This window comes from Equus asinus, unplaced genomic scaffold (genome assembly GCF_041296235.1).
Source record: "Equus asinus isolate D_3611 breed Donkey unplaced genomic scaffold, EquAss-T2T_v2 contig_315, whole genome shotgun sequence".
Taxonomy (NCBI): Eukaryota; Metazoa; Chordata; class Mammalia; order Perissodactyla; family Equidae; genus Equus; species Equus asinus.
The window spans coordinates 20001-39978 of NW_027224978.1; the positions used below are offsets into that span (position 1 = coordinate 20001).

The following is a 19978-nucleotide window of genomic DNA, read 5'->3' on the forward strand; positions in this document are numbered from 1 at the left end:
GCGAGGCCGCCGTGGCCGCCGCCCTGCCGGGTCGACCGGCGACCCGACCCCCGTGTCTCGGGGGGGGGGGGGGGGGCGGGTCGACCAGATGTCCGCACCGAGCGCCGCGGGGCCGTGGGGCCGCGGGGCGCTCGGCCTTCTCGGAGCCCCGAGGGCTCCCTGGAGGCTGCGGACGAGCAGCCGCGAGGCCCCCGGGGCAGCCGCCCTGCCGGGTCGACCGGCGGCCCGGCCCGGACTCGGGCCCCGGGTCCCGTGGCGCGCGGGTCGACCAGATGTCCGCGCCGAGCGCCACATGGCTGCGGGTCGCTCCGGCTTCTCGCAGTCCCGAGGGTTCCGCGGGCACGTAGCTGCGAGACCCGGGCGGCTGCCCTCCGCCCGGCTCACGGGGCGCTCGTGTCCATCAGCTGGTCGTGCGGAAATCCCGTGGTTGGCCTCCCTCCCTCCCTCCCTCCCTCCCTCCCTCCCTCCCTCCCTCGTCCAGCCGCCACGTTTTCGGGGTTCGTGCGACTGGGATGAAATAGACCTTCCCAACGTCAATCGGAGATCATCCATCATACCTCTCGAGTCCCCAAAAGCCAAGAAACACGCCAACCAAAACGCTTTTATTATGCCAACGGTTCCCGTTTTCATTCCTATCGTTTAGGGAGGTTTGGTGGCAGCAGCGGCCGAAAGCAAAAGGAAACCCGAGGAAAGCGGCTCCATCCACCAGGGCTGTGTCTCATCGGTGCCGACGCAGGAGGGACGGGCTTCGTTCGTTCGTTCGCTGCGGCCCAAATTCCCGGGCCGCCCGAGGACCGCTCGCACCGGCCCGAGGGAGGGAGCCCCGGCAGGCAGGATGCCTCCGGGGAAATGGCCAAGTCGACCGCGCGACCCACAACCCGCCCGACTGGGGGCGAGAAGGAGCATGGAGGAGGACTCCGTCCCCTAGTCGGCAGACGGCCCCGGGACAGGGACGTTCGCCAAAACCTCCCCAAGGCCGCTTTCCGTGACCGAGTCGGCCTCCCCGCCTGTACTCGTCCCGGCCCGAGAAACGAGACGCGGGGTGGATCGGGACCAGGCCACGCACCAGGCCGGCCGGCGCGCCATCCTCCCTCCCCCGACCTGACCTGACCTGGACGAACGCCTCCCCATCGCCCGCCCCCGCGAGGCTGATCCGTCCGGCCGGTGAGGAGGCCGCTTGTCGGGCGCCACCTGCTGCCCGGCATCCTCTTATATAGTGTTCGAGGAGGTCGACCAGGTGGCCCGGCCTGGATTGGGGGGGGGGGGGCGCGGGGTGCGGTGTCCCGGGCGGCGGGGGACGGGGGGGGGTAGGAGTGGAGAGGGAAAGGTGGGCGTGGAGAATGCCGGGGTCGGGGGTCGGCGCGGGGCGGGGCGGGAGTTGGGGATGGGGAGGGGCGGGAGGCCGTCTGGACATGGAGGGTCGGAAGAGCGGTGGTGACAATGATTTTCATTATCATTTAGAAAGAAGAACGTGGACTTCTTTAGAGGAGTCCTTTGAATAGCTTCTCCATTTAGTTAACATACATCCAAATGGAGGTCGGGAAACTTGGGTCCTGTTAACATATGGATGGAAGTGGAAAGAACTATCGCGATGACCGTCCTTGTGTTTCTTTTATTTTTTCTTTCTTCCTGCTCCCCAAAGCCGCCCCCCCCACCCCCGCCCCGCCCCGCCCCGCCCCGCCCCGTCCCGTCCCGTCCCGTCCATAGTTGTAGGTTCCAGTGGTAGGTCTTTCGCGTTTCTGCTATGTGGGACGCCGCCTCGGCGTGGCTTGAAGGGCGATGCTGGGTCTGGGGCTGCGCCCAGGATCCGAACCGGTGAAAACCTGGGCCGTCGAAGCCGGGGGCCGGGGTGGGGGGCGCTACTTGACCGTTCGTCCACGGGCTCGGCCCCCGGCCCCTTGTTTTCTAGGGAGAGAGACAGAGAGACCCGATCCATTTTCCCTTGGCCTCTAAAGCGTGCGTGTGGTCGAAAGGCGACAGAGAGAGGGGTTCTGGTCCAGAAAGCCCCGACTGCGCCGCCGCGGGGATCGGTCGGTTCCGCCCGAACCGTCCGAGTCGGAAAGGAACGGACAGCTTTCCTCCTTTGGGCCCCTGACTTGGGACCGACAGGGGAAGAGGAACAGGCCTCTCTCCCTCACACCCTGGCCCCTTCCTCCAGGACGCCCTCCTTCTAGTCAGCCCGCCTCTGGCTTTTCCACACGCCGACGACCGCTCGTCGGCATGGACCCACCTTCCTTGGGGGACACCACCACACGACTCTCCCACTCGTCTGCCTGCCTTTCGTTGGCGTCGCTGCCAAAGGCGAGGGGTAGGGGTGGCGGTGGCAGGGACGGCAGGGGCCCAGCGGCTCTCTGGCGGGTGAGGAAGTCTTGCTGGTTCTCCTAGGTCGGTGATCTTTCTCGATCTCCACACACATTCTTCGTTTGGGGAGCCAAGAGACGCCCTCTGAGGAATCCCTATGGCCAGGGTCGATCACTTACTCGCTCACTGCCTCGGCCTCGGCCTCGGCCTCTGTCCGTCTTGTCTCTCTCCCTCCCTCCCTCCCTCCCTCCCTCCCTCCCTCCCTCCCTCGTCGGTCTCTGTGTGTGGACGTCTAGGTGGAGGCGAGGCAGGGAGGCCACCCACCCACCTACCTCGTGGTTTACCACACGCTCTACACGGAGGTAGAATTCCCATCCCACCGAATCCATCCTTTCCACGGGGCACAAGCCAGTGGCCTTCGGGAGTCTCTCTCCCCAAGGTGGCGCATCCGTCATGGCTATCTATTTCCAGAAGGTTTCCGTTTCCATCCCCTCCCCCCGAAAGAAAAAACGGCCCCACTCCCGGATCTGCCCCACCACGATCACCACCACCGCTGCCGCCGCCGCCATCTGCTGTCGCCCTCTAGGGTTGGACCGTTCTAGCTCTCTCCTCTGTGTGGAATCGCAACGTAGGTCGCCTTGGATGTCTGGCACCTCTCACTTAGCAGAAGGTTTTGGAGGCTCAGGCTGGGCCACGCTTTGGCCCGGGTCAGTGTTCCGTTCCTCCGGACGGCTTCCTCGTTTTCCACGAGAAGGAGCCGTGAAGACGGAAAGGAAGGGCGGATGGATGGCTTTTCCCGTGCTACCGAGTCCCTCTCCCCTTTTCCCCAAAGCGTGAGGGGCGGTCGAGAGGATCGTCTCTGATGACAAAAGTCAGAGGCACCCCGGGTCAGACACCGTGCGAGGCGTTGGTGTGTTCTCGAGAGGAGAACACGTCCCCGTCAGCGTTTCCTGTCGTTCTCGTTCCGAAAGGATTCACGCGCCACCCCGTCTCCCTCAAGGTCTTAGGGCTGTCGTGCTCCGCAGCCGTCACGTGTCGTGGATCCTGGGCACCACCACGCCACCCCGCCCCCCCCCCCCCCGCCATAGCTGTCGATCGCTATGTGGCACGCCTACGTTTGCCCAAAAGAGCAGTCCGATGGACAGCGTGGTGCTTTTCCCAGCAGGCAGGCAGGTGAGAGTCACCCCTCTAGAAGGTTTCCAAGCCCCGTTCCATTCTCAGAGGCAGCTCCTTTGGCCATCAAGGAGGCAGGCGATGGGGGTGGGGGTGGGGATGGGGATGGGGCAGGGGCCTCTGTCCCTCTGTCGCGGTAGAAATGATTGGGAAAGGAGGGACGATGGGCGTAGGTCGACCATCCTGGGCGGTGGTGCTTTGGGAGCTTTTTCTAGAAGAAGGAGCGAACGGCGTTCCCTGGGAAGGGAGGAAACCAGAGGAGGTCCCCCTCAGACCGACCTGGCACGAGAAGGACACACACTCTCTCTCTCTCTCTCTCTCCCTTTTCTTCCTGACTTGAAATCAGGAGACAAAACTCCCCTGCCAAAGGGGCCCTCCCAAAACGGGGAGTGAGGAAGACCTCCTTCTCTTCACGGTTGAAGTTCTCCCTGCCTTTCCTGGACGGGAAGGATAGCACCTACGCCCGCTGCCGTCGGTGACTTTTAGTCCCCCTGGAGAGGAAGAAATTCTTTCCCGTGGCCGAACCCTGGCGGTTCGTTCGTGCTGCAGAGGACGTGACCCTCTCTGACACACCCAGGAACCTCCTCGCTCCGGGTCGAGGAGAGGGAGTTCTGTTCTGTGGTTTAGAATGGTGCTTAAAAAGGGATGTCGCTTACAAAGGGTCCTCGTCCCCCTTCCTAAACCTAAACGGACGGCTCGGCTCGGAGGCGTGAGATACGTTTCGCATCCTCCTCGTCGTCTTCACTCAAAGTTTTATTGGAGTTTGGAAGATTTTATTTTTTGTCTTTCCTTTTTCTCCCCAAAGCCCCCCGGTACGTAGTTGTGTGTTCTTCGCGGTGGGTCCTTCTAGCGGTGGTATGTGGGACGCCGCCTCAGCGTGGTTTGATGAGCAGTGCCGTGTCCGCGCCCGGGATCCGAACGAACCGATGAAACACTGGGCTGCCTGCAGCGGAGCGCGCGAACTTAACCACTCGGCCACGGGGCCAGCCCCTTACTGGATTTTCAAAACAACTCCGGGGGCCGGCCCGGTGGCGCGGCGGTGAAGTTCGCACGTTCTGCTCCGCCGGCCCCGGGTTCGCCGGTCCGGATCCCGGGCGCAGGACCCGGCACCGCTTGGCGAGCCACGCTGTGGCAGGCGTCCCACCTGGAAAGTAGAGGGGGATGGGCACGGATGTCAGCTCAGGGCCAGTCTTCCTCGGCCGACAGAGGAGGATTGGTGGCAGATGTTCGCTCAGGGCTCATCTTCCTCAAAAATAAAATAATAAATCGATTCGATAAAATGTCAAATAACACAACCGCGGGATCACGCTTAGAGTCACCCTTGGCCCGATGATGCCACTCCCCACCCCCCCCACCCCCCTGCCCCCCACCATTTGGAGGTGCCGTCAGTGGGATTCGTTCCTGTTTGTCCATCTTTCTTCCTCTTTTTTTTTTTTTTTTTTAAAGACTGGCACCCGAGCTCATTGCCAATCTTTTCTTTTCTTTTTATTCCTCCTCCTTCTTCTTCTTCTCCCCAGAGCACCCCAGTACCTAGTTCTATATTCTCTTTGAGGGTCCCTCTGGTTCTGCCGTGTGGGACGCCACCTCAGCGTGGTTTGATGAGCGGTGCCGTGTCCGAGCCCAGGATCCGAACCTTCCAAGCCCCGGGCCGCTGAAGCGGAGCGTGCAAACTCAACCGCTCGGCCACGGGGTCAGCCCCTCCCTCCCTCCCTTCCTTCCTTCCTTCCTTCCTTCCTTCCTTCCTTCCTTCCTTCCTTCCTTCCTAAGGAGGAGGAGGCAGGCACTGTGTGAAGTCGCCAGTGAGTCTGTGGAAAGAGACGGAGGATTTCCCATGGGAAGCCGGGGCGGGGGACACGGACCGATGTCGTGCGAACTTGAAGGTGAAAGATCAAAAAACCCACACACGCCTAGAGCGGCGGGTTGCCCGTTAGGAGTTTGCTTGCCGGGCCCATAACGCAGGGCTCATCGATGAGCCAAACCGTCCGTGATCCTCAAGCAGTCTAGTAGGGTTAGAGAAAGGAGGGGGGCACTCTTTCTGCCCCAGATGAGGCGAGTTTCTCAGACAGCCACCCTGCCCCAACATCTTCCCTCCCTGCCTCCCGGCCCTTGGTGGACTGCGGCCTAAGGGTGGGGGAATTGAAGAAAGCCGTTCAATGGAAAAAAGCCCGAGGCCATGGGAGAGAGCTTCCTGCACTTGAATGAAGCCCTGACGCCAGGCCCATCGGAATGAATGGGCCTGACCTCCCCTCCCCCCTCCCCCCTCCCCCCTCCCAGGCTGGCGACTCGGCAGTGGAAGGCTAGGGGTTTCTTCCGAAATGGTGAACCGGCCCCCTTGTCCACAGGAAAACCACACACGGGTACAGCCTAGGCCGGATCTCAGGGTACAGCCTAGGCCGGATCTCAGGCCAAGTCGTCAGGGTGGCAAGATGATGGCGGATGAGAGGAAACTTGTTCTGGGACCGCACCGCCCCCCCCCCATCGCCTCTCTGGCTGAGAAGAGGGCTGGGGAGCGGTGAGGGTCAGGGGGAGAGTGGGGGCGGGGCCGGGACAGGGACCACCGGGCAGTAGGACGGGAGTAGCCCTGAGGCCTGCCTGCCTGCTTCCTTCCCTGCCGGCGCAGGGCTGAGAGAGGCACGGGGCACGCTGGCTCCTGCCCCTTCACTCATTCGGGAAGCCTCCTGTTGTTGCTCCTGAGGTGCCGGCTGCGGTGACAGACAGAGCAAAACTCCTCTCTCTGTCTATTTCTTCAAAGGCCCGAGTCTGAGCTACGACAGATTCCCCTGTGGCTCAACCCGCAACCTCCCATCCTGCCAGACCAGACCCCTTGTCTAAAAACCTCCACTGGAGGAGCTCTTCCACCTGACTCGGAAAGGAAACACCAGCCCCGCCTCAGCCTCACACCCACCACCACCACCACCACCCGCCCCCCCCCCCCCCGCCCCACTCTCCTCCGGACCCAGATACCTAACAGAGGGAACAAAAATCCAAAAATCCTGCTGCTCTCCTTCTACCACCTCCACTTCAGAAGAGTCAGTCTCCCCCGAACACCTCAGACTCTGTGACTTCCCGCGGCCTCCCTTTCCCCGTCCCCATTCTCTCCCCGGACGGGCCCCATCTTACACTTGAACGACAGCTCCACCGCTCGGGGCAGCTGGACACGATGTCCCAAAGTGGCCCGGACGGTAGCCTGGTCGATTCCAAAGGACCCACGCACGCAGTCGGCCATAAACGTGGTGTGGAGATCGTGGACGTTTGCGGGCCTCTGATGAAATCGCTGCTCCGGGGACCCCGGCGTCTAGGACCCGTCTTCTCCGTGTTCTTCACACCGTTGCTCCTGGGCCGGTTATTCTCTTCCCTCTCACTGACCTTAACGTTTTGTCTCTGCCATTGAATTTTGACTGTGCGAATGTGACTTGCCGCTGTAGGGCTGCGTGGATCTCTCAGGCATCCTGCTGTGCCGTGCGGGGGGAGGGGGGGGAATCCTTGGTGGGTGGGTCGATAGACGTCCCTTTGGTTGTGCCCTGGAGGGGAGAGACAGAGGGGACGACTCAATCCACCACGAACGCTGATGTCGCTCCGATAAACCTGTAGCGGTGATTCTAGTTTATGGCCCGTGTCCTGAAAATAACTTCCCGAAGGGCCAGCCCGGCGGCACAGCGGTTAAGTTCGCACGTTCCGTTTTGTCAGCCAGGGGTTCGCAGGTTCGGATCCGGGGTGCGGACGTGGCGCCGCTTGGCGAGCCACGCTGTGGTCAGCGTCCCGCCTATCAAGGGGAGGGGGATGGGCACGGATGTTAGCTCGGGACCACTCTCCCGGGGCAAAAAGAGGAGAATTGGCAGCAGGTGTCAGCTCGGGGCTCGTCTTCCTCGAAAAATAAATTAATTAAATAAATAAAAACAACTTCCCAAACCTCTCTGATAACTTGAAGCTTTGAAGTTTTGCGAGGTGAAATCAGGTGATAAAAAAGTCCACGGACGGGGGCGGCCCCGTGGCCGAGTGGTTAAGTTCACAAGCTCCCCTTCGGCGGCCCAGGGTTTTGCCGGTTCAGATCCCGGGCACGGCACGGACACGGCACCGCTCGTCGGGCCGTGTGGAGGCGGCGTCCCACATGCCACAACTGGAAGGGCCCTCAACTAAGATAGACAACTATGTCATGGGGGGGATTGGGGGAGAAAAATCGGGAGGGGGGAAAAAAAAACAGAAACGGAAGATTGGCAACAGGCGTTAGCTCTGTGAGGGCCGATCTTCCTCACCCAAAAACTAAAGTGAGATGAAATCAAATAAAGCGAAGGAAAAGATAAACCTATGAAATCCCATGTTTCTAAAAGTGGCCAAGTGTTTAGAAATTGGCCAAGCGACGGAATGCTCATGGGAAGGACAGTTCCTAATTGCTGGCTTCTTAGTTTTCACCAAAATTAAGGTTCGTGAGGGTTAAAAAATCTACTTAACAAATGCGATGAAAGCCACTAGGCCGGCCCGGTGGCGCGCTGGTTAAGTGTGCCTGTTCCGCTTCGCCGGCCCGGGGTTTGCCAGTTCGGATCCCGGGGGTGGACGTGGCACCGCTGGGCGAGCCACGTGGTGGTAGGCGTCCCACATATGAAATAGAGGAAGATGGGCACGGAGGTTAGCTCAGGGCCAGCCTTCCTCGGCAAAAAGAGGAGGATTGGCAGCAGTTAGCTCAGGGCTCATCGTCCTCAAAACAAAACAAAACAAAACAAAACAAAAAGCCACTAAAAGTGAATATGGGAAACATCTTTGTGTTCAAGGAAAGTGAGATGGCTGCCTTCAGGCAAGAGGGCCTAAAAAGTAAAGATCGTTTTGTCTGTGAAAAGGTGATCAAAGTTTCATGGGGAAAATAATCTGAGAAAAAGGCCTGTTCGTGGTCAAGTGGCCTAAAATTGGAACGAGTGGACAGATAGAAATGGCGAGCGATAGGATCTATGGGAGTCTATGAGGAAGCCATTGGGTGTCGGCCTAATTCGGCCTGACAGTGTTTTTCGAAAAGGGCCTGACGTGGCCGTCGAGCACGCATCGCATCCTAGATCCGCTTTACACATTTCCTACGGCAAGAACCAATGCCCTTAAGGGAAAGGAGCAGCTTCCCCGTGCTCGGGCCTTTCCTTAAGGAGAGGCATCTTTCCTTAGGCTAGGAGCGGATGGTTGCGCTCACCTTTGACCATCCGGCTCCCCTGTGACCACCCAGGCCCAGACAACAGACCTGCCACCCAGCAGTGTCTGTCGATCGCTGTGCCGACAGAGCAGTCTCGCGACTATCATCCAAGGGACCTTTCGATCCTATGTGAAACGTCCTCTCTGGGGGTCTAGAAGCACTCTGTACACCCCACTTCCCGGGCACCCTCTCTTCCTTCGGGAAGAAAGGCCCCGGGCCACAGTCCTCACATTTTAGCTCAGAATAAACGCACCCCGATTTTCACGGATAGATTGGTTCCGGATTATTTCCGTCGACAGAATGGAATCAAGTCAATGAGTTTCAAGATCGGAGGGAAGCTGATGCAAAATCAGAATTTGTTTTTCTCACTCCCGAAAGGATACTTTTCTCTAACTTCTAGTCTCCTCCTGATAAAGACATTGGAAAAGGTTTCTCTTGACCTCTGAGGGAATCGACACCAAAGACAGAGATCCTCCATTTTGTCAGAATGATTTCCTAGGCCTCCAATGGAGGAGGCCTCCCTCGGACGGGAGCTCAGCTTTTGTTTTGCAACAGTTTTCCTCTCTCTGCTTGCCTTTAACATCTCCTTTCCCGTTCTTCTTTTTTGGAAGGGAAATACGTGCACCGCTGGGGAAAAAAAAAAAAAAAGAATTTTCTAAATGACCAAAGAAGATCTACGACTGTTGTTATTTTGGTTTCACGGAGCAGTTCCACGTCCACATTTACTCCATTTTAAACACCCACACACACTCACAGCACGGCGCTGTGAGGATGTCCCGGGGAACTCGATTTGTGGAGGGAATGGCTGTGAGGTCTCTGCCCCCCAACCCCCACCATTTGGGTGCTTCTGCTTGTTGATGAGGACGGGAAGCCCTGCTGAAATCCATATTCTTATCACCACACGTGCATCTGCACCCATGCTCCCCCCCGTGTGTCGTCTTTGGGCTTTGCTGTGGCCCCGTGCGGAGGGAGACCTGTTTTGTGTTGTAAACTTTTCCGCGGCCAAGCGGCTCGGTCCTTTCCTCTACGACTTGTGGGCTCTGTCTGTCCGTCTGCCTTAGAGAGACCCTCTGGGCCGGAAGTGACAGGCTGCACACAATTCCTGACAGACTGCGGACAATTCCTCCGTCGTCACGGTCCTTCTCTGATGACGTGCATGGTTTCGGTTTGACAGCGACCCCCACCCCCCACCCCGCCGTGATTTTCTAAGTCCTCCCGGGAGCCCGGGAAGTGCTCGGGCCGCTCCGGGAAGCGGGGGCCGGCAGCCCCGGCCTGCCCCGTGGCATCTCCGGGGACTTTTCCACCTCTGTCCGCGTCAGCCAGCCGGCAGCCCCGCGCCCGGCCCGGCCCAGAAGTCACGTGGGGAGTCTGTCCCCTTCCTGGCAAGCCCACCCACCCCACCCCCCTCCCCGCCGATTTTCCAACACCTCCTTCTGCGCCCAGGGTTGCCCTGTGCTGCCTGGGAGCTCCGAGGTGGACACCCTGGGGCCTCACGTGGTGACCTCCCGCCCGCCCCAAGCGGGCCCAGAGAGAAAGAGAGAGAGAGAGAGAGACAGAGAGAGACAGAGACAGAGACAGAGACAGAGAGAGACAGAGACAGAGACAGAGACAGAGACAGAGAGAGACCTGACCCGGCGGTGGGCTCAGGCTGTGCACTCTCGCTGGCTGGTGACCCGGTTCCCTCCCGCTGACCCCTCCGCGCCGGTCGTTGGGCGCCATCTGGCGGCCGCTTTTACAGAGTGGCCCTCCTCCGGAGCCCCGGCGACATGAGCAAGGGATGGGACTCGCAGGACGTCTGTGTGGTTTCCAGTGTGGGGCTGTGTGGAACAGAGCTGCTAAGAACATTCATGCCCCGGATTCTGTGTGAATGAACAGGAACGTGGCCGCAGCCCCCACCCCGCCCCCCGCCCCAGCCCCCGGGAGTGGTGGGAGTGGTGCCCTCCAGACCACCCTCGGGTTGGATGCCTCCCTCCCTGGAAGGACTCACGGGACTCCACAAAAGCTGACTTCCTGGAGGTCCAGCGGAGACCCCCAAGGCCCAAGGCCCCCCCCCCCCCCCACCCACCCACCACAGATCACTGTGGAAGCCTTAACGACCCAAGGCTCCAGCTACATACAGACGCTCTTAGGAGGCAAGATACACCAAAGGCTTATGTAGGTTGCCACTTTCGGTGGTTGTTTCCGCGGCGTGTCAGTTTTGGAACCCGCCACGCCCTTTTTCACAGAGGCCATACCGTTTCCCTTCACCACCAGTGAGGCGTGAGTGACTGACTTGGCTTCTCCGCGACCTGACTAGCAGTTTGATCCTGTTCCGGTATTTGGAAGAAGGCAGTCTCACCCATGTGTCCCCACAATGTCTCCCTCTAATTTTCTCACTTGCTTTTCCAGGGAACAGCTCACATCTTTTCATGCGCTTATCGGTCATCCATGCATACCTCCTCCACCCCAGGTGAAAGTGCCTGCTCTGTCTATTGGTCTTCCATTCTTTTTGTATTTTTCAGTGTTGATTTCCCCCGGGTCTCCACTCCATTGTGGGTTTTGTTTTTTGTTTTTTGTTTTTTGTTTTTTTTTTTTGCTTAAAGATTGTCACCTGAGCTAGGCACTGTTGCGCTGCTTCCTCAGTTTCAGAGGGTACCTTTTTCAGGGTTGCTTTTTGACCGGGTCTCCTCGCCATTGTATTTTTTTATTTTTTTTTTTTTGCTTAAAGATTGCCACCTGAGCTAGCCTCTGTTGCCCATCTTCTTCGGTTTCAGAGGGTAGATTTCTCAGTGTTGCTTTTTCGCCAGCTCTCCACGCCCTTGCGTCTTTTTTTTTTCTGCTTGAAGGCTGCAACCTGAGCTAGCTTCTTTTGCCCATGTTCCTCAGTTTCAGAGGGTGGATTTCTCCGTGTTGCTTTTTCCCCAGGTCTCCACACCCTTGTGTGTTTCTTTGGCTTAACGATTGCCACCTGAGGTAGCCTCTGTTGCCCATCTTCGTCCGTTTCAGAGGGTGGATTTCTCAGTGTTGCCTTTTCGCCAGCTCCCCACGCCCTTGTGTGTTTCTTTTGCTTAAAGATTGTCACCTGAGCTAGGCACTGTTGCCCTGCTTCCTCAGTTTCAGAGGGTACCTTTTTCAGGGTTGCTTTTTCACCGGGTCTCCTCGCCATTGTATTTTTTTATCTTATTTTTTTTGCTTAAAGATTGCCACCTGAGCTAGCCTCTGTTGCGCTTCTTTCTCAGTTCTAGAGGGTAGATTTCTCCGTGTTGCTTTTTCCCCAGGTCTCCACGCACTTCCTTTTATTTTTCCTTAAAAATTGCCACCTGAGCTAGCCTCTGTTGTCCATCTTCGTCGGTTTCAGAGGGTAGATTTCTCACTGTGGCTTTTTTGCCAGGTCTGCACGCCCTTGTGTTTTTTTTCTGCTTAAAGGTTGCAACCTGAGCTAGCTTCTTTTGCCCATGTCCCTCAGTTTCAGAGGGTGGATTTCTCCGTGTTGCTTTTTCCCCAGGCCTCCACGCCCTTGTGTGTTTCTTTTGCTTAACGATTGCCACCTGAGCTAGCCTCTGTTGCCCATCTTCGTCCGTTTCAGAGGGTGGATTTCTCAGTGTTGCCTTTTCCCCAGCTCCCCACGCCCTTGTGTGTTTCTTTTGCTTAAAGATTGCCACCTGAAGCCAGCCTCTCTTGCCCATCTTCCTCAGTTTCAGAGGGTAGATATTTCAGGGTTGCTTTTTCCCCAGGTCTCCACGCCTTTGGGTTTTGTTTTTGCTTAACGATTGCCACCTGAGCTAGCCTCTCTTGCCCATCTTCCTGAGTTTCAGAGGGTCGATATCTCCGTGTTGCTGTTTCCCCAGGTCTCCACGCCCTTGTGTGTTTCTTTTGCTTAACGTTTGCCACCTGAAGCCAGCCTCTCTTGCCCATCTTCCTCAGTTTCAGAGGGTAGATATTTCAGGGTTGCTTTTTCCCCAGGTCTCCACGCCTTTGTGTTTTGTTTTTGCTTAACGAGTGCCACCTGAGCTAGCCTCTCTTGCCCATGTTCCTCAGTTTCAGAGGGTAGATATTTCAGGGTTGCTTTGTCCCCAGGGCTCCACGCCTTTGTGCTTTGTTTTTGCTTAAGGATTGCCACCTGAGGTAGCCTCTCTTGCCCATCTTCCTCAGTTTCAGAGGGTGGATTTCTCCGTGTTGCTTTTTCCCCAGGTCTCCACGCCCTTGTGTGTTTCTTTTGCTTAAAGATTGCCACCTGAGCTAGCCTCTGTTGCCCATCTTCGTCCGTTTCAGAGGGTGGATTTCTCAGTGTTGCCTTTTCGCCAGCTCCCCACGCCCTTGTGTGTTTCTTTTGCTTAAAGATTGTCACCTGAGCTAGGCACTGTTGCCCTGCTTCCTCAGTTTCAGAGGGTACCTTTTTCAGGGTTGCTTTTTCACCGGGTCTCCTCGCCATTGTATTTTTTTATCTTATTTTTTTTGCTTAAAGATTGCCACCTGAGCTAGCCTCTGTTGCGCTTCTTTCTCAGTTCTAGAGGGTAGATTTCTCCGTGTTGCTTTTTCCCCAGGTCTCCACGCACTTCCTTTTATTTTTCCTTAAAAATTGCCACCTGAGCTAGCCTCTGTTGTCCATCTTCGTCGGTTTCAGAGGGTAGATTTCTCACTGTGGCTTTTTTGCCAGGTCTGCACGCCCTTGTGTTTTTTTTCTGCTTAAAGGTTGCAACCTGAGCTAGCTTCTTTTGCCCATGTCCCTCAGTTTCAGAGGGTGGATTTCTCCGTGTTGCTTTTTCCCCAGGCCTCCACGCCCTTGTGTGTTTCTTTTGCTTAAAGATTGCCACCTGAAGCCAGCCTCTCTTGCCCATCTTCCTCAGTTTCAGAGGGTAGATATTTCAGGGTTGCTTTTTCCCCAGGTCTCCACGCCTTTGTGTTTTGTTTTTGCTTAACGAGTGCCACCTGAGCTAGCCTCTCTTGCCCATGTTCCTCAGTTTCAGAGGGTAGATATTTCAGGGTTGCTTTGTCCCCAGGTCTCCATGCCTTTGGGTTTTGTTTTTGCTTAACGATTGCCACCTGAGGTAGCCTCTGTTGCCCATCTTCGTCCGTTTCAGAGGGTGGATTTCTCAGTGTTGCCTTTTCCCCAGCTCCCCACGCCCTTGTGTGTTTCTTTTGCTTAAAGATTGCCACCTGAGCTAGCCTCTGTTGTCCATCTTCGTCGGTTTCAGAGGGTAGATTTCTCACTGTTGCTTTTTTGCCAGGTCTGCACGCCCTTGTGTTTTTTTCTGCTTAAAGGTTGCAACCTGAGCTAGCTTCTTTTGCCCATGTCCCTCAGTTTCAGAGGGTGGATTTCTCCGTGTTGCTTTTTCCCCAGGCCTCCACGCCCTTGTGTGTTTCTTTTGCTTAAAGATTGCCACCTGAAGCCAGCCTCTCTTGCCCATCTTCCTCAGTTTCAGAGGGTAGATATTTCAGGGTTGCTTTTTCCCCAGGTCTCCACGCCTTTGTGTTTTGTTTTTGCTTAACGAGTGCCACCTGAGCTAGCCTCTCTTGCCCATGTTCCTCAGTTTCAGAGGGTAGATATTTCAGGGTTGCTTTGTCCCCAGGGCTCCACGCCTTTGTGCTTTGTTTTTGCTTAAGGATTGCCACCTGAGGTAGCCTCTCTTGCCCATCTTCCTCAGTTTCAGAGGGTGGATTTCTCCGTGTTGCTTTTTCCCCAGGTCTCCACGCCCTTGTGTGTTTCTTTTGCTTAAAGATTGCCACCTGAGCTAGCCTCTGTTGCCCATCTTCGTCCGTTTCAGAGGGTGGATTTCTCAGTGTTGCCTTTTCGCCAGCTCCCCACGCCCTTGTGTGTTTCTTTTGCTTAAAGATTGTCACCTGAGCTAGGCACTGTTGCCCTGCTTCCTCAGTTTCAGAGGGTACCTTTTTCAGGGTTGCTTTTTCACCGGGTCTCCTCGCCATTGTATTTTTTTATCTTATTTTTTTTGCTTAAAGATTGCCACCTGAGCTAGCCTCTGTTGCGCTTCTTTCTCAGTTCTAGAGGGTAGATTTCTCCGTGTTGCTTTTTCCCCAGGTCTCCACGCACTTCCTTTTATTTTTCCTTAAAAATTGCCACCTGAGCTAGCCTCTGTTGTCCATCTTCGTCGGTTTCAGAGGGTAGATTTCTCACTGTTGCTTTTTTGCCAGGTCTGCACGCCCTTGTGTTTTTTTTCTGCTTAAAGGTTGCAACCTGAGCTAGCTTCTTTTGCCCATGTCCCTCAGTTTCAGAGGGTGGATTTCTCCGTGTTGCTTTTTCCCCAGGCCTCCACGCCCTTGTGTGTTTCTTTTGCTTAAAGATTGCCACCTGAAGCCAGCCTCTCTTGCCCATCTTCCTCAGTTTCAGAGGGTAGATATTTCAGGGTTGCTTTTTCCCCAGGTCTCCACGCCTTTGTGTTTTGTTTTTGCTTAACGAGTGCCACCTGAGCTAGCCTCTCTTGCCCATGTTCCTCAGTTTCAGAGGGTAGATATTTCAGGGTTGCTTTGTCCCCAGGGCTCCACGCCTTTGTGCTTTGTTTTTGCTTAAGGATTGCCACCTGAGGTAGCCTCTCTTGCCCATCTTCCTCAGTTTCAGAGGGTGGATTTCTCCGTGTTGCTTTTTCCCCAGGTCTCCACGCCCTTGTGTGTTTCTTTTGCTTAAAGATTGCCACCTGAGCTAGCCTCTGTTGCCCATCTTCGTCCGTTTCAGAGGGTGGATTTCTCAGTGTTGCCTTTTCGCCAGCTCCCCACGCCCTTGTGTGTTTCTTTTGCTTAAAGATTGTCACCTGAGCTAGGCACTGTTGCCCTGCTTCCTCAGTTTCAGAGGGTACCTTTTTCAGGGTTGCTTTTTCACCGGGTCTCCTCGCCATTGTATTTTTTTATCTTATTTTTTTTGCTTAAAGATTGCCACCTGAGCTAGCCTCTGTTGCGCTTCTTGCTCAGTTCTAGAGGGTAGATTTCTCCGTGTTGCTTTTTCCCCAGGTCTCCACGCACTTCCTTTTATTTTTCCTTAAAAATTGCCACCTGAGCTAGCCTCTGTTGTCCATCTTCGTCGGTTTCAGAGGGTAGATTTCTCACTGTGGCTTTTTTGCCAGGTCTGCACGCCCTTGTGTTTTTTTTCTGCTTAAAGGTTGCAACCTGAGCTAGCTTCTTTTGCCCATGTCCCTCAGTTTCAGAGGGTGGATTTCTCCGTGTTGCTTTTTCCCCAGGCCTCCACGCCCTTGTGTGTTTCTTTTGCTTAACGATTGCCACCTGAGCTAGCCTCTGTTGCCCATCTTCGTCCGTTTCAGAGGGTGGATTTCTCAGTGTTGCCTTTTCCCCAGCTCCCCACGCCCTTGTGTGTTTCTTTTGCTTAAAGATTGCCACCTGAAGCCAGCCTCTCTTGCCCATCTTCCTCAGTTTCAGAGGGTAGATATTTCAGGGTTGCTTTTTCCCCAGGTCTCCACGCCTTTGGGTTTTGTTTTTGCTTAACGATTGCCACCTGAGCTAGCCTCTCTTGCCCATCTTCCTGAGTTTCAGAGGGTCGATATCTCCGTGTTGCTGCTTCCCCAGGTCTCCACGCCCTTGTGTGTTTCTTTTGCTTAACGTTTGCCACCTGAAGCCAGCCTCTCTTGCCCATCTTCCTCAGTTTCAGAGGGTAGATATTTCAGGGTTGCTTTTTCCCCAGGTCTCCACGCCTTTGTGTTTTGTTTTTGCTTAACGAGTGCCACCTGAGCTAGCCTCTCTTGCCCATGTTCCTCAGTTTCAGAGGGTAGATATTTCAGGGTTGCTTTGTCCCCAGGGCTCCACGCCTTTGTGCTTTGTTTTTGCTTAAGGATTGCCACCTGAGGTAGCCTCTCTTGCCCATCTTCCTCAGTTTCAGAGGGTGGATTTCTCCGTGTTGCTTTTTCCCCAGGTCTCCACGCCCTTGTGTGTTTCTTTTGCTTAAAGATTGCCACCTGAGCTAGCCTCTGTTGCCCATCTTCGTCCGTTTCAGAGGGTGGATTTCTCAGTGTTGCCTTTTCGCCAGCTCCCCACGCCCTTGTGTGTTTCTTTTGCTTAAAGATTGTCACCTGAGCTAGGCACTGTTGCCCTGCTTCCTCAGTTTCAGAGGGTACCTTTTTCAGGGTTGCTTTTTGACCGGGTCTCCTCGCCATTGTATTTTTTTATCTTATTTTTTTTGCTTAAAGATTGCCACCTGAGCTAGCCTCTGTTGCGCTTCTTGCTCAGTTCTAGAGGGTAGATTTCTCCGTGTTGCTTTTTCCCCAGGTCTCCACGCACTTCCTTTTATTTTTCCTTAAAAATTGCCACCTGAGCTAGCCTCTGTTGTCCATCTTCGTCGGTTTCAGAGGGTAGATTTCTCACTGTTGCTTTTTTGCCAGGTCTGCACGCCCTTGTGTTTTTTTTCTGCTTAAAGGTTGCAACCTGAGCTAGCTTCTTTTGCCCATGTCCCTCAGTTTCAGAGGGTGGATTTCTCCGTGTTGCTTTTTCCCCAGGCCTCCACGCCCTTGTGTGTTTCTTTTGCTTAACGATTGCCACCTGAGCTAGCCTCTGTTGCCCATCTTCGTCCGTTTCAGAGGGTGGATTTCTCAGTGTTGCCTTTTCCCCAGCTCCCCACGCCCTTGTGTGTTTCTTTTGCTTAAAGATTGCCACCTGAGCTAGCCTCTGTTGTCCATCTTCGTCGGTTTCAGAGGGTAGATTTCTCACTGTTGCTTTTTTGCCAGGTCTGCACGCCCTTGTGTTTTTTTCTGCTTAAAGGTTGCAACCTGAGCTAGCTTCTTTTGCCCATGTCCCTCAGTTTCAGAGGGTGGATTTCTCCGTGTTGCTTTTTCCCCAGGCCTCCACGCCCTTGTGTGTTTCTTTTGCTTAAAGATTGCCACCTGAAGCCAGCCTCTCTTGCCCATCTTCCTCAGTTTCAGAGGGTAGATATTTCAGGGTTGCTTTTTCCCCAGGTCTCCACGCCTTTGTGTTTTGTTTTTGCTTAACGAGTGCCACCTGAGCTAGCCTCTCTTGCCCATGTTCCTCAGTTTCAGAGGGTAGATATTTCAGGGTTGCTTTGTCCCCAGGGCTCCACGCCTTTGGGTTTTGTTTTTGCTTAAGGATTGCCACCTGAGCTAGCCTCTGTTGCCCATCTTCGTCAGTTTCAGAGGGTGTATTTCTCCGTGTTGCTTTTTCCCCAGGTCTCCACACCCTTGTGTGTTTCTTTTGCTTAACGATTGCCACCTGAAGCCAGCCTCTCTTGCTCATCTTCCTCAGTTTCAGAGGGTAGATATTTCAGGGTTGCTTTTTCCCCAGGTCTCCACGCCTTTGGGTTTTGTTTTTGCTTAAGGATTGCCACCTGAGCTAGCCTCTGTTGCCCATCTTCGTCAGTTTCAGAGGGTGTATTTCTCCGTGTTGCTTTTTCCCCAGGTCTCCACACCCTTGTGTGTTTCTTTTGCTTAACGATTGCCATCTGAGATAGCCTCTGTTGCCCATCTTCGTCCGTTTCAGAGGGTGGATTTCTCAGTGTTACCTTTTCGCCAGTTCGCCACGCCCTTGTGTGTTTCTTTTGCTTAAAGATTGTCACCTGAGCTAGGCACTGTTGCCCTGCTTCCTCAGTTTCAGAGGGTACCTTTTTCAGGGTTGCTTTTTGACCGGGTCTCCTCGCCATTGTATTTTTTTATTTTTTTTTTTTGCTTAAAGATTGCCACCTGAGCTAGCCTCTGTTGCGCTTCTTTCTCAGTTCTAGAGGGTAGATTTCTCCGTGTTGCTTTTTCCCCAGGTCTCCACGCACTTCCTTTTATTTTTCCTTAAAAATTGCCACCTGAGCTAGCCTCTGTTGTCCATCTTCATCGTTTTCAGAGGGTAGATTTCTCACTGTTGCTTTTTTGCCAGGTCTGCACGCCCTTGTGTTTTTTTTCTGCTTAAAGGTTGCAACCTGAGCTAGCTTATTTTGCCCATGTTCCTCAGTTTCAGAGGGTGGATTTCTCCGTGTTGCTTTTTCCCCAGGCCTCCACGCCCTTGTGTGTTTCTTTTGCTTAACGATTGCCACCTGAGCTAGCCTCTGTTGCCCCTCTTCGTCCGTGTCAGAGGGTGGATTTCTCAGTGTTGCCTTTTCCCCAGCTCCCCACGCCCTTGTGTGTTTCTTTTGCTTAAAGATTGCCACCTGAAGCCAGCCTCTCTTGCCCATCTTCCTCAGTTTCAGAGGGTAGATATTTCAGGGTTGCTTTTTCCCCAGGTCTCCACGCCTTTGGGTTTTGTTTTTGCTTAACGATTGCCACCTGAGCTAGTCTCTCTTGCCCATCTTCCTGAGTTTCAGAGGGTCGATATCTCCGTGTTGCTGTTTCCCCAGGTCTCCACGCCCTTGTGTGTTTCTTTTGCTTAACGTTTGCCACCTGAAGCCAGCCTCTCTTGCCCATCTTCCTCAGTTTCAGAGGGTAGATATTTCAGGGTTGCTTTTTCCCCAGGTCTCCACGCCTTTGGGTTTTGTTTTTGCTTAACGATTGCCACCTGAGCTAGCCTCTCTTGCCCATGTTCCTCAGTTTCAGAGGGTAGATATTTCAGGGTTGCTTTGTCCCCAGGGCTCCACGCCTTTGTGCTTTGTTTTTGCTTAAGGATTGCCACCTGAGGTAGCCTCTCTTGCCCATCTTCCTCAGTTTCAGAGGGTGGATTTCTCCGTGTTGCTTTTTCCCCAGGTCTCCACGCCCTTGCGTGTTTCTTTTGCTTAAAGATTGCCACCTGAGCTAGCCTCTGTTGCCCATCTTCGTCCGTTTCAGAGGGTGGATTTCTCAGTGTTGCCTTTTCCCCAGCTCCCCACGCCCTTGTGTGTTTCCTTTGCTTAAAGATTGCCACCTGAAGCCAGCCTCTCTTGCCCATCTTCCTCAGTTTCAGAGGGTAGATATTTCAGGGTTGCTTTGTCCCCAGGTCTCCACGCCTTTGGGTTTTGTTTTTGCTTAACGATTGCCACCTGAGCTAGCCTCTGTTGCCCATCTTCGTCCGTTTCAGAGGGTCGATTTCTCAGTGCTGCTTTTTCCTCAGGTCTCCACGCCCTTGTGTGTTTCTTTTGATTAAAGTTTGCCACCTGAAGCCAGCCTCTCTTGCCCATCTTCCTCAGTTTCAGAGGGTAGATATTTCAGGGTTGCTTTTTCACCAGGTCTCCACGCCTTTTGGTTTTGTTTTTGCTTAACGATTGCCACCTGAGCTAGCCTCTGTTGCCCATCTTCGTCAGTTTCAGAGGGTGGATTTCTCAGTGTTGCCTTTTCGCCAGCTCCCCACGCCCTTGTGTGTTTCTTTTGCTTAAAGATTGTCACCTGAGCTAGGCACTGTTGCCCTGCTTCCTCAGTTTCAGAGGGTACCTTTTTCAGGGTTGCTTTTTGACCGGGTCTGCTCGCCATTGTATTTTTTTATCTTATTTTTTTT

General features: G+C 54.7%; 1 long non-coding RNA gene across 1 annotated transcript; it reads right to left on the bottom strand.

The window, feature by feature from the left end:
- Nucleotides 1-4232: 4232 nt before the first annotated feature.
- LOC139043672 (uncharacterized) lies at nucleotides 4233-9271 on the bottom strand. The gene is made up of 3 exons (XR_011500751.1): nucleotides 8898-9271; nucleotides 6595-6995; nucleotides 4233-4720 (listed from the first exon to the last, which is right to left on the bottom strand). It is a non-coding gene; the product is annotated as an uncharacterized lncRNA (long non-coding RNA).
- Nucleotides 9272-19978: the final 10707 nt, after the last annotated feature.